Source organism: Dreissena polymorpha, chromosome 1 (assembly GCF_020536995.1).
Source record: "Dreissena polymorpha isolate Duluth1 chromosome 1, UMN_Dpol_1.0, whole genome shotgun sequence".
NCBI classification, from domain to species: domain Eukaryota; kingdom Metazoa; phylum Mollusca; class Bivalvia; order Myida; family Dreissenidae; genus Dreissena; species Dreissena polymorpha.
In genome coordinates, this window is record NC_068355.1 from 12,993,840 (window position 1) to 13,008,331 (window position 14,492).

Below are 14,492 nucleotides of genomic sequence, written 5' to 3' on the forward strand. Positions count from 1 at the left end.
TTCGTACTATATACTGAGTAGTTCAGTATTTAAGCAAAGATTTAATATCTCATACATCTAATTCTAATCATAGTTTGTAAAAGATAATTAGTCTATATTTCTGGCTTGGAAAACCATACACTATCTTGGGATCTCGGTTAGTATTGAATACAGATGATTAAATTAGCTTGCCTAAGAAAACCTGAAATACGAACTTAAGCGAGTAATTGGTGTTTATGTTCCGAGCTTTAGAAACTTACTTGGTATTCTATTTATCTCATTATCTCTATTTAATCTTAAAAGGTTATGGTCTTAAAAATAAACACAAAAATCTGAGGTTGCAAAAAACAACAAGAATCGAATAACGCCATGTAAATAAACAACGGCAATGCTGACAATTAAGCAACTTTTAATCATCGGGGGTTTATTTTGACAATGCACTACTAATTATGGGATAAACAATAAAGAAATGCGTATCTTATTATCCGCTTCATGTTACAATCACGGCATGCGTATCTTATGAGCCGCTTCATGTTACAATCGCGGCATGCGTATTTTATGAGCCGTTTCATACTAAAATTATGGCTTGCATATCGTTTTAGCCGCTTCATGTTACAATCAATGGATGCATTACGTATGAGCTGCTTAATATAACCATAATGAAATGCAAAGTGTACGTACCGCTTCATGTTACAATCACGGCATGCTATTGTATGAGCAGCTTCATGTTACAATAACGACATGTGTATTGTATGAGCCGCTTCATATAAGAATGCTGGGGTGTGTATCGTGTATGCTGAGTCATGTTACAATTATGGTATGCAAATCGTATGAGCCGCTTTATGTTACAATCACGGCATGCGTAGCCTTTGAGCCGCTTCATGTTACAATCAAGACATCCGTATTGTATGAGCTGCTTCATGTTACAATCACGGCATGCGTAGCGTATGAGCCGCTTCATGTTACAATAGAGACATCCGTATTGGATGAGCTGCTTCATGTTACAATCACGGCATGCGTAGCGTATGAGCCACTTCATGTTACAATTCAAGACATGCTTATTGTATGAACAGTGAAATGTTACAATCACGGCATGCGTATCGTATTAGCAGCTACATGTATCAATCATGACATGCGTATCGTGTGTGCCGCTTCATGTTAAAATAGTGGCATGCACATCGTATGCGTCGAATTATGTAACAATCACGGCATGCGTAAAACATGAACTGCTTCGTGTTACAATCATGGCATGCGTTTCATGTGAGCCGCTTCATGTTGCAATCGTGGCGTGTATATCGTATGAGCCTTTGCGTGTGACAATCATGGCATGAGTATTGTATGAGCTGCTTTATGTAACAATTGTGGCATGAAAAACGTTTGAGTTGCTGTATGCTACAATCATTGCATGCATATCGAACGAGCCGTTTCATGTTTCAATAATGACATGCATATCTAATGAGTCGCTTGATGTTACAATCTTTACATGCATATCGTTCGAACTGCTTCATGCTCCAATAATGGAATGCATATTTGTTTTAGCAGTTTCATGTTACAATTATAGATGCGTTTCCTATGAGGCGCTTTATGGTACAATCATGGCATGTGTAATGTACAAGCCGCTTTATGTTATAAACATGGAAAGCGTATCGTACGAGCCGCTTCATGTTACAATCACGGCATGCGTATCATATGAGCTGCTTTATGTTAAAGTTATCGAATGCGTATCATATGAGCCGCTTAATGTTACAATCACGGCATGCGTATCATATGAGCCGCTTTATGTTTCCACAAGCGTATCTCACGAGCCGCTTCATGTTACAATCATTGCATAAGTATCGTATGAACCACTACATGTTTCAATAATGACATGCATATTAGCTTCTTCATATCACAATCGTGGAATGTGTATCGTATAAACCGCTTCATGTTTTAATCATCCCACAAGTATCGTATGAGTCGCTTTATGCTACAATCATGGGATGAGTATCTGTCAGTAGCTTCATATTACAATCAGGGCAAGTGTACCGTTTGAGCGGCTTCGAGTCACAATCATGAAATGCATATCGTATGAGCCGCTTCCTGTTAAAATCATGGAATGCGTATGGTAGGAGCCGCTTCATGTTACAATCATTGCATGCGTATTGTATGATCCGCTTCATGTTACAATCATTGCATGCGTATTATATGAGCCGCTTCATGTAACAATCATGGCCTGTGTTTCGTATGAGCCGTTTCATGTAACAATCATGTCATGCATATGGTACGAGCTGTTTCATGTAACAATCATGGCACGCGTATTGTTTGAGCCGCTTCATGTTACAATCATGACATGCATACCGTATGAGCCTCTTCATGTTACAATTATGCCATGCATTTAGTATGAGCTGCTTCATGTGACAATCATGGCATGCAGGGTGTATGAGCAACTTCATTTTATAATCATGGTGGGCATATTATTTGAGCACCTTCATGTTACAATCACGGCAAGTGTATCGTATGAGCCGTGTCGTGTTACAATCATGGCATGCATATCGTATAAGCCGTTTCATGTTATAACCATGGCATGCGTTTAGAATGATCAGTTTCATGTTACAATCATGGCATGCATATTGTATGATCTGCTTCATGTAACAATCATGGCATGCGGTTAGTATGAGAAACTTCATGTTACAATAATTGCATGCAATTACAAAGATGCGCTTCGTGATAAAATTATGACTTGCATATCGTATGAGCAGCGTCCTGCTACAATCATGACATGTATATTGTATAAGAAACTTCATGTCACAATCATGGCATGCATTTACTATGAGCAGCTTAATTAGCCGCATCATATTATAATCACGGCATACGTATCGTATAAGCCGCTTCATGTTACAATCACGGCAAGCGTATCGTTTGAGCAGCTTCATGTTACAATCACGGTATGCATATTGTATGAGCCGCTTCATTTTACAATCACGGCATGCATATCGTATGAGCTGCTTGAAATTACAATCATGGCATGCTTTTCCTATGAGCCGCTTCATGTTACAATCATGGCATGCATATTGATGAGCCGCTTCATGTTACAACCAGTGCATTTGATTGTAACAGCCGCTTCATGCTACAGTCACGGCATGCGCATTGTATGAACCGCTTAATGTTACAATCATGGCATGTATATTATATAAGCCGTTTCGTGTTACAATCATAGCATGTATTTAGTATGAGCCGCTTCATGTTACAATCATGACTTGCACTTAGTATGAGCCGCTGCATGTTACAATCACGGCATGCATTTAGCATGAGCAGCTACATGTTAAAATCATAGCATGCATTTAGTATGAGCAGCTTCATGTTACAAACACGGCATGCGTATTGTATGCACCGCTACATGTTACAATCATGGCATTCACTTAGTATAAGCCGCTTCATGTTATAATCAGAACAGAACAGAACAGAATAGTTTATTTTTGACTTAAGCATGTGAAGCTCATCGTCATTAACATACATATAAATAACAGCATGCGTTGAAGTACACACAAAAACACACATCATTTTAAAGAATAAATAATCTAAATAAACACGAAATAAACATAGTTCGTGAACATATTTCGTGAGAATGGTACATGGATGGGTTTAATACACAGTGGTCACACAATGTTATGCATATAGGTTTACAAATATAGGTATAATTACATATTTCTGACCTTATTTTTTTGTAAAATGTATTTCTATTTAACACTACATATATATGACATTTTCTCTTATAATCATGGCATGCGTATTGTATGCACCGCTTCATGTTACAATCATGGCAGTCAATAAGTATAAGCCGCTTCATGTTACAATCATTGCATGCATATTGTATGAGCAGCTTCATGTTATAATCATGGCATTCGTTTTGTATGAGCCGCTTCATGTTACGATCACGTCGTAATAATACTACCTTAAATTAATATCTAGTAACGCGATTTAAGAAAAATTATTTTTATCGAATCACCTCAGAATGATCTGGCATCATGGTGCTTGTAAGCGCTGACCTGGTTTCTGCCTCTTTCATAGTATGAACATAACGTCGATTCATCGGGCGTATGTATAGGATCTGGCACTCATTGTCATATCATATTTCATTAAACGAATTCAGGAATTTTGTTAGTAAGCGAGCCTTTGGCGAGCTTACTTACGAATTTCCTGGACGAGTTTAATAAAATATGGTATGATATGACAACGAGTGTCAGATCTTTTTAATCACATGCTTTTAAATGAGCGAATTAAATAAATATTTACGCAAACATAATGATCAATCCCGAATGTTGTTTACATTTCGTGACGTCATTTGACGTTGCAACATCATTTCAGCAAAATAACAAAATGCGATTGGTCAATAAACGAAACCTAAGCCAATGAAAACGCTTAAAAATGTTGTATTACACCTTTGTAATATAAAAAATATGTAATGGTTGTTTTACATGAGAAACAGGGTATAGCATGTGATAAATAAATTTCAAACTGTGTCATGATAAGTAATTACAGAATACAGAATTTATTTCACAGATTCCGATATACACACAAGTGATCAATTGTTAACATATACCAATTTCAATTGATATGAAAAAAGTATGGGAAAAAAACATACAAAACGGGCAAATGATTGGTAAGTAAATAGCAACATATAAAATCAAACAACCTTTTTCTATTAATTTTAATCAGTAATCTCATGTATTTATTTCCTAAGTTAAAGCTCGTTACTGCATACATCCATATGGATATTCTTACATTGCAGTTGCATGGGTCCTTAAATAAAATTACACCACTATATCATTTGAAGACGTAAGTTGTTTATAAAATAACTTGTTTTTAAACGTTATAAAACCATGATATGCAAGAATTCTTGTTGTGTAATTGTTTTAATATTTGAAGATGGATTGACTTGATTTTAATGGACTTGCTTTGTGCTTGGCGGTTATTTAAAAGTTGCTACTAATGTAAATAGAAGCGGATGGATGGCATAAGTGCATTCAGATATTAAATAAGGTCGCTTTAAATACCTATGATTGAACTTTCATAACGATACTTTTTACAATAGCTGATGGTTTAGACATTAAATCTGATAAGGAAACACAATAAAGTTTTATATTATCACTGAATAATCAAATTCTATTTTCGAATATTCCACATACTAAGCATATTTCTGTGCTTGTAAATGATCTAGGATATAAAACCTTCATAGCAATTTAAAGACGAGAAATAAATACGCTCACTGGGAATACAAATTCACAATTAATTCGCGCGAATAAAATCAGCTATTCGAGTAACAATTCTTTTGAAAATACGATTGCACTCATTTCAATCGTAGTACTGCGACTTGTAAATAATTAATTTCCATACATATATGAAAGAACTAAGCTAATTAAAATCACGAAACTGTAGAATAACGACATTGATTTATTAATTCATTTGCATCAGATACATTATAGAATCATTTTGCTGGGGATCGCATCCACAAAACATCATCATGGAAGAATAGTAAACTTAACCTTCAAATGCCTTTCACATTCTTCTTAAAGCTTGGCTATTTGTGTAGAGGTCGATTAACATTAAAATGTTTGAAAAAAAAACAACTTCAGTTTGCTTTGCTAATATGGGTAATATTTTATCCACATTATACTATTCATTGAAAGTGGAACCGATTTATTTCAAATTAGATTTCCCTCAATATTTATTTATGCGGGTTCTATAATCTTAATATTGGCTTAGTAATGCGTAAAGGCAAATGAAGAATACATACTGTTTGTTTCACCAGAAACGTAAAAAGTATAAACATAAAAGCAGTTTCAGTTTCGGATAACTGTTTGACTTGTTTGTCATTAGAAACCAACCGAACGGCATGGGACGCTCCACGCTGAGTTCAACGTCCAACAATAAAGTCATTTGACTCCCCAAGCCTGGTTCGATAACCATTTCCATCGCAGCAGGACGCTTAATGCCAGCAAATAAAATAAAGAAACCGCTTCCAGGAGTCCCACGTCTTGCGGTAAATCATGTTTAACTCGCAGTTGCTTTGTTCGTATTCGAATTTCCAACTGTATGCGAATATACCCGCGCGCTTTTTAATTAGACACAGAAAATGTTGACGATGTGTTTTAATAATTATTCGATAAGAAATTAGTCTTACGTTCTTAATAACGCTGGACACGGGCTATAAGGGCAAATACAGCAAAGCCAGTTACATATATATTGCACTATTTTATTGGTCATGTGTTGTTTTGTAACGTAACAAGTTTAATATTATATTAAATATTAGTATACAGAATACTATACGCATTGGAAAATAACAGAAATTCAATTGGAAAAATCCTACTATAAGCAATATCTTACATTAAAAAAACAGCTAATTAATGAATTAACGGTTACATGCTTCAGGACGATATCAGATGACCAATACATATTGTTATTATAAATAAAATCAAACTATACGAGACGAACACACCAAATTCATAACTCCTTGCTTATCTCGATAATTAAAAATGTCAGGGGTATGCAGCCGGCAGATTGAATGTTGTATGATTTCATGTACATAGCGGACTTCCTTATTTGTCTCGGGCATGTGGTTTTGCACAAGATCCCGTTGAAATTTACAGCATTCGATGTCACTGTTTTTCAGTAGAGGGTGGTAAAAAAGAGATTCACGTACACGGTCGGACGTAACGGCCACACAATTTGTTATTGTCATGGGGCCAATAGGCCATTACATTTAACATATATTTAACATTGGAAAACGTTGTGTTGCAATTAAATAAATAGAAATAAATCGTTATGAACATTGGAAAGGAATTGGTGTACCTTTATTATTTGATTTTGAAGACTATGTCACAGTTTTCCAATCACATCAATTTGGCACTGATGTCCGAGTGTCCTTTTCAATACAAATATGCTGTGGTCATAGATGCAAATGGTTTAGCATTATAATTTAATTAATAATTGTGTAACAGAGATTGGTATAATGCTAGACCTCTACATTTGACTTAAAAGTTATATCTTGTAAGTATAAGCTAACATATTAATATGTTAGGTGAATATGATAAGGTGTTTGAATAATGTATTAATATTGTTCTGTCGAGCATTTAAAGGGGCCGTTTCATTTTTTGGTGAATTGACAAAATTAAAAAAATTCAGATTCGCAAAGTTTCGTTGAAGTTATTATGTTTGTGATGAAACAGTAAAACTTAACATTTACCATGCTCAAAAATATCCATTATATGCATCTTTTGACGATTTAAAAACCTGAAAAATTATAAAGCGTTGTGCAACGCGAAACGATTTTCTAATTTAGAGAGTTCTGTTGTTGTCGTTATATTTTGTCATACTACGAGGATTGCTGATATAAAGTATAAAATACACTCACTGTATCAGCACGGATGGCCGATTGGTCTAAGCGATCGAGTTTTACTCCAGGGGTCAGTGGAGTGAGTCCAGTTGATGGTTACTTTTTTTCTTTCTTACTTTTATTTTTACTGGAGCTTTTTAGATCCAATGTCTACATTTATCAATATAAATTTAATGACAAACTTCAATACATGCCAAAATCTGTGAAAAAAACCTTTAACGATGCTTAGTATCCTGAATTAATAAAGCCAAGTGCAAAATGGCGTCTTCAGATGTGAGAATCAAGATAATATTGCAAAGGATTAATTAGTTATGTATATTTTTAACAGCAAAGACAAATTTGCCCCATTTTGCTGAAAGAAGTCCAAAGGTAAAAAAAATGTGTTCGCGAATAAAACGGAGGCGTTTAGTCTTTTGAATCTCTTAAATATCTTCTCATGAGACATCTCGTTATTAATTTAATCTAATTTATTTAACTTTCATGTTAGCATGTTTTCACAAAATACATACAAATTTCAATACTTGAGTAGCTGTTATACGTTCAAAAAGTAAGTAAATATGTTTCACACTATTTCATACTGACCGTGAGATGGGATCAAAATCAAGACGTGAAATCGATGCACATGTTATTTTGTTTATTTGCAGAACCTTAATCCAGTGGATTTATTACATACCCACGTAACAGGAGTGTTGAGTCACGGAGATGGCAGCTTTCATGCTTATGTCGACTTAGGAGAATATCCCCATGATTAGAATGTCACAATTAACATCATTCTGAAAGAGTTACTGCGCCAGGCAAAGGTATCTGTAGGTGTGTCAAAATTGTCAAATACTGTAACATTGAATTGAAAAGCAATGTAAAACAGCAGACAGGTGGTATTCTTATAAAGTGAAATGTAAGGATTGTTTGTAATATTTTTTTTCTGCACTGGTTAAATGTCAGATAACTGTGAAATGTAAGGATTGTTTGTAGTATTTTTTTCTGCACTGGTTAAATGTCAGATAACTGTGTAAATCGAACAAAGCTTTTTGCTGTAATGACTCAACAAATGCTTAATAAATGAGATAAAAAATCTACAAATTGGCTATATATTAGCTGATTGACTGCCTATCAAATCCCTCAACTCATCCGTCTGTCTTAGACAAATGACATAACTCGATAAGAACAAAAGACATGATAGAAAAAAATGGTTATTATGTTTTAAGTGATAATTAAACAGCCTGGTACTCAGTTCATGAAGAGATCAAATGTCTGGTGTGATACATACACCTTCAGTTTCTCAAAATGCGGAGCTAGGCGAGATGCTATTGTAAAATTAGTAAACATTATATAGTTATTTAGAATGTAAAAGAACTCTTGTATGCATCGATCAATTGGATTGCATTATTTTATCTAATCAAGAGTGGAATTTTTCCTGCTTTCATTTCACAAATATTATTAACTTCCGGATCTATATATAAATGAAGAGTTTAGTATAAGCTTGTAAGGTGGGTAGGTCATTTTCCTTCCCTGATATGGTACTCAAATCACACCCCTGATAATAAGTATTAAGGACAATACAAATGTCACTATGTCTTAAAAGTGAGTGTCACCATAAAAGGATCAAAGCCTTGTTTTTATCAATAAAAATAAAAAGGTTGTCAATATGAATACAAATCGTGATATCTATTGTTTTTCGAACAATTGTCTTCTGCCATTCCTGTGCGTTCAAGCTGACAACTGTTGAAGAGAACACAAAAATCGATTTGTTTATTCATTTCTACAATTGTTGGCTGCTGAAAGGATTTTCAATGAGGTACGTGAATTATAATTCTCACTTTCAATCATACATGGCATTCAAATTCTTTTGTATAAAAGTGGTGTGGTCTCCTACTGGCGACAGGAGCAAATATTTGGTAAATCCTATGTTATTCATGTCAGCTTGTACATCCATCTCTCGATCTGACTGTTCACAAAACTGGACGAAACCAGTTCGTAAAACTATTTATTAAACATAGTGTAAAATGCTCCGTTGTTGTTTGTATTATAATAACATGATCTTAATTGCACCAATGTTGCCCCAGTGTGTCGACAACTTTTTTGAATTTGGCGAAAGTGAGTTTTTGATGATGTATTAACAATTTTGCAAAGTGCTGAAAGAGTGATCAAAATTTTTGATGTAAAAAATGGTTAGAACCAAATCTTAACATAGTTCAGCACGTCACTCAGCAACTTCATTATAAATGTGTTAATGTTGAAGGCATTGTTAAAGCTTTTTTTGGGGGGTTTCCAACATAAGCCCTGGACTTCACTAAATGGACATTTTCTACATTTTTTTTCTTAACATATTAATGTTAAGTAAAACTTCTAGCGATGTTCCCCTTCCTCTGCTACCAAAGCAGCCGATTGCACCTGCAATTCTGAAAGGTGTTGGCTAAGTACAAGAAGCACGGGAACTTCTATAAAAGAAAATCGCCGACCATTCGTTAGTATTTTAAAAATATAGTTTTGATAAGAAATATGAAAATTACGTTATATTAATTGCGTTTCCATACGGTATTAATGTTAGTAGCTTTGCATGGCTTTTCATGTAAACAACATATCCTGATACATTGTGAACATTTGTGGAAATTTCTTTAAGATTCAAGATGAATCACAATTTTGCAGTCCTGTCAAGATCGATCGATCGCAAGCTCGCACATATGACCATTGTTACTGCTATATCGAACTTTCCGCCAGAGGGTTCGACAAAAAAAAATTAGTTTCTTTATATTTCTCTTAGAAGGCGTGACTTTTTTTTTGGGGGGGGGGGGGGGGCGGGGCGGGGATGTAGAATGTAACCATTGACGCGTTTGAAACTGAATAGCCTTATTATGCGAGCACACCATATCACGTGAGTTGTTTTAATTGAACAAGGGATATATTTATGTGTTTGTGTATATTGAAGCCATAAAATAGTAAATGTGGCTCATATTACCGATTAAAGTTCCACCAGGATTTCAGGCGGGGAGTTTACACGAAAAAAGCCTTAATAAGTTGCAACTCCCACCAACGCGGAAGACCAATAGCCGGGAAATTGATCATAGCAAATAATTTGCTACCATACATTCAAATATAACGCACATATGTATCAATACATTTAGTCTGTCTTTATCAATATTTATGTTTATATGAGTAAAATTTGTATTACGGTGGTACTGACAAAAATGTGAACGAAAAATATTGGGTTTAGCAACTTATAATGTCCGAGACTCCTTAATTGTTCGGTATGTTTCTTAGACGTTTACTTAGGATGCAGAATACCATGGCAGTTAAAATATGCTAAGAAAGAACATATTCAATAAACGCCAGGTTACATTGGTAAAATCCGTAACATGTGTTGCCCTATCATTCATTACAATACACCTTCAACATAAATATATGCATTGCATACTATGATTTAAGAATGGCTACCAAGGGTTACTTTTTAGTGTTAACCAAATATTTAAACTGGGACAATAAAAGGCCAAAAATACGTACAGCCACCGAACTACCTGTGTTTACTATATAGTTGAATTGCAAACAAGTCTTTTGTACTTAAACAAAATCATATATGTTTACCATATGTTTAAATAATTTATGATGTAATTAAAAGCTATAGCCATCTTTTCGATCCTGCGGCAGAAAAAAATACCCAAATGCACGAACATATTAAATAACATATAGATTCGAATAGCTTGTAAGATGTGAAAGCATTGTGTTTCGTCAAGAAACAAAATACAATTAATTGTTTTACTTACATAGTTATTTTATTAAAAACATTAACATGTTCTTGTTATCAATAACTTCTTGACATGTATTGGTTTATTATCCTACATAGCAATCAAGTAAGCTTTTGTCCGTAAATAATCATGCGCATATTATCATATTAGGTACGTTTATAATGCTCAATTGAACAACGTGGCACTAGAATATAGCCGTTTGAAGTGGTGCATTAATTTGAACATCATAAAACTCACCCATGAATTATGCGGATATTTCCTGTATCATATGTGCTACTGCGACATTTTAATGCAGTCCTTTGGGACTACGTTGAACAATTAATGTTTCTGGGCGTTTGTTGAAGTACTGTGTTTATATGTCGAAATCTCACTGCCAAAACTGTGTTTTCCGATGTGCTTGCATTTGGGCGAATACGATTTTCTTGGAAGTTGCATCACATCTCTTTTTTATTCAAATTTTGAAAAAAAAGAAGACATTTTCATCTTTTAACTGATGCTAACCTTTCACACTATGAAATAAAGAAAAGGACGGAAAATGCCTTATATTACAAGTTGGCCGTTCCATATTGGACCATATAGTAATGGGATTTAGTGTAGAGTAACCATAAAAGTTGAAGGTTGTCGGCTCTTTCGGTCCCAAGCTCTTTCGGCCCCGGTTTTTTCAGGCCTATTCGACCCCAATTTCAGGCTTATTCGGCCCAAGTACCAGGCTTTTTCGGCCCCGTTTTTTATTGGAATTAATCGTTGAAAATATGTTGGTCGAAACTCTTTAAAACTATGGAATATTGTTTATTACAGTAATATATTATCTTTATTGAGGATTTATGCATTTGAAAAAAATATCGTGTCTTTTGCTTCAGGTATATCGTCGTCGAAATGAGAAGAATAGATACAAGAATATAAGACGCCGTTGAAAATAAAAAAACCTATAAAATAATTTATATTACATATTTTTGGACAAGGTTAAAGTTATTACGATAAGGAATACATACGTCTTAACAACACAATACATCAATTAACTATAATTACATAATACATAATTTACTGCACACAAGTTGTTCATTTTATTAATAATGCAATAACATCATCATAATAATCATCATATTAATATTAATCATCATCATTCATCATAAGCATCACAATCATCAGTATAATAATAATCATCATCATAATTATCATCATAACCAATAGAGTATCAATTTTTATTCTTATTGACAGCATACACTTGTTCACACATCGTTAATGCATTAAACAGATGTTGTTTTCTTTAATAACTCCGACCCAGTCATTCATTATCGAGTGAAGCCATTGTCTAGCACACTCGCACCTTTGCCCGGTTTTATGACCTTTATCAGGTTGTTAAATACATGTTTGGTGTGTATTCGGATTAACAGGTAACAAAAAATGTAAATTTAAAGGGATCTTTTCACGCTTTGGTAAATTGACAAAATTGAAAAAAGTTGTTTCAGATTCGTAAGTTTTCGTTTTAGTTATGATATTTGTGAGGAAACAGTAATACTGAACATTAACCATACTCTAATATAGCCATTATATGCATCTTTTGACGATTTTAAAACCTAAAAATTATAAAGCGTTGCAACGCGAAACGATTGAATAATTTGGAGAGTTCTGTTTTTGTCGTTGAATTTTGTGAAACTACGAAGATTGCTTATATAAGGTATAAAATACGTCAATAATGTGTACTCGGCGGAATAGCTCAGTAGGCTAAAGCGTTTTTACTTCAGGACTCTGGCAGGACTCCAGGGGTCACAGGTTCGAACCCAGCTCCGGGCAATGTTCTTTTCCTTTTTTTAATTTTTTTTCTTGATTTTTTACTGGAGCTTTTACGATCCAATGTTTACATTTATCAATATAAAGCATTTAATGAATAAGTTAAAAAAAAATGCCAAAATCTGTGAAAAGGCCCCTTTAAGTTGATAAATCAGTTAACTTTGAACAGACAATAAAACAAATTAAAAAATTTGCAAACTATAACCATGATAATAAAATAAATTACAAAATTGGCAAATTAGACCCATGTTCAAGCTTACTTAGGAAAACAATTTATTTGTCGGTAATCTTAGCTAGTCATTTGGCATTGACACTAACCTGTATTGCATCATCATCTTAATGTTATATGTAATCAAAGTTATGAAAAATATAAATATTGGATGAGACTATAATAATAAACTCCATATCATAATTCATTAATTACAACGACCCCGTCTTTCATAATCGAGTGAAGCCAATGAATAGCACCCGCACCTATGCCCGGTTTTATGACCTTTATCAGATTGTAAAATACATGTGTGTAACCAGATTAACACATTGTAATAAGGCAATTAGATTAATTCACGTTTGCATTAAATGTCTCAGTTCTCATTTAAAAGCATTTTTACAATGTTTCGCGAGAGAATTTTGAATTTTATTGTTAGTATTTGTGACCAAAAGTATCAATGTATGCATACTAGGGCGGCTATAATAGATTTTGTCGATATCCATATACAACTTTCTAATTTAAGAATTTGGTATTTGTATAAACGAAACTTTTGTTTATTAAAGATCGTATACATAAAACATATGTAGATTATATATGCGAAATACACTCAGAAATTAAAACTTGTGAGGGGAGGGCCGAGTGGAAAATCTTGGTTACTTGGACATAAAAAAAACTCGCTTATATTGGACAATCGATTGACTGTCGAAAATCTTAGACATTATATTTAATAAATAGAGTTTGAATAAACACTTACCTGTATTGCAGGTGCGATGCTGCCATTTGTCGCAAACGTCACCTGCTGAAGCGATCGAGCGGCCTTCTTACACACCAAACACTTGTCCTCGTCCATCACAAATACACAATCACAAACACTAACACTTACACTGTTTGTTGAAATTTATTTACGATTTACACAAGAAACATCACATATCATACCAAATTTTACAGCACGATTATAGAACTAGTAACCAAAGTATAACATAGACAGCAAAATGATTTATGATACCAATGAAAACACTAATAGCACTTTTATACGTTTTTGCAAAATTCCGTTAAGAATTGCTAAATAACCCACAGGTGGTTAGCGTGTGGCTATGATATTAATTAGTGAAAACATCATTTTGAATGATAAATAATCATATTATAACGAAAAAAAATCACTATCAAATTAATATATAACAAGGTATGCACCTCAAAATCCCCCCCCCCCCCAAAAAACGGGGTGCATCGCTTTGAACAGCCATATCTTCATCAATTGTGCAGCGATTTTCACGCTCTCGGTCTTATTCAACGCAGAAATGAATTTCCTTTCTGGAAATGTAAATGTCTTGCAATAGTTTTACAAATGCTGGGTCAACTTTTAAGAAATAACACGATACACAACTCGCATTACCCAGTTGAC